Here is a 389-nt window from a genome sequence, read left to right on the forward strand (position 1 = left end):
TAGGTCGCGATTTCATTATCTCTTAATGAAACCATTAACATAAATGATCTGAAACTCACAATAACCTTGTTTCTAGGTTGAGTCAAGTTCCAAAAAATAGGAATTTTCTTTATTATTTTTTAATGTATGCAAGCAGTGTGGGCCAGTAATGGTTAGCAAGAGATATATATATGCGAAAGATTTTTTTTTGTAAAGCTAAAATAAACAAATTATCCAGATTTGAAGAAAATCAATAAGATAGTTTTTATTAGTATTTAAATAATTTACCCCCCTCACCTCCCTTTTCCTCCCTCATTTTCACCCCACCCCCACCACTTTTTGGGAGGTCCCCTTAACCTTCTTGAGTGGAGTTTAGAGATTAGTTGAAAAGTAAGCACCCCAACCCCTCC

General features: G+C 34.7%; 1 protein-coding gene across 1 annotated transcript in view; it reads left to right on the top strand.

Moving 5' to 3' along the window:
* Positions 1 to 389, top strand: part of LOC119590817 — a gene marked incomplete in the record, with an annotated part of 99,057 nt that overhangs the window by 92,957 nt on the left and 5,711 nt on the right.

The sequence above is a fragment of the Penaeus monodon genome, chromosome 27 (genome assembly GCF_015228065.2).
Source record: "Penaeus monodon isolate SGIC_2016 chromosome 27, NSTDA_Pmon_1, whole genome shotgun sequence".
NCBI classification, from domain to species: domain Eukaryota; kingdom Metazoa; phylum Arthropoda; class Malacostraca; order Decapoda; family Penaeidae; genus Penaeus; species Penaeus monodon.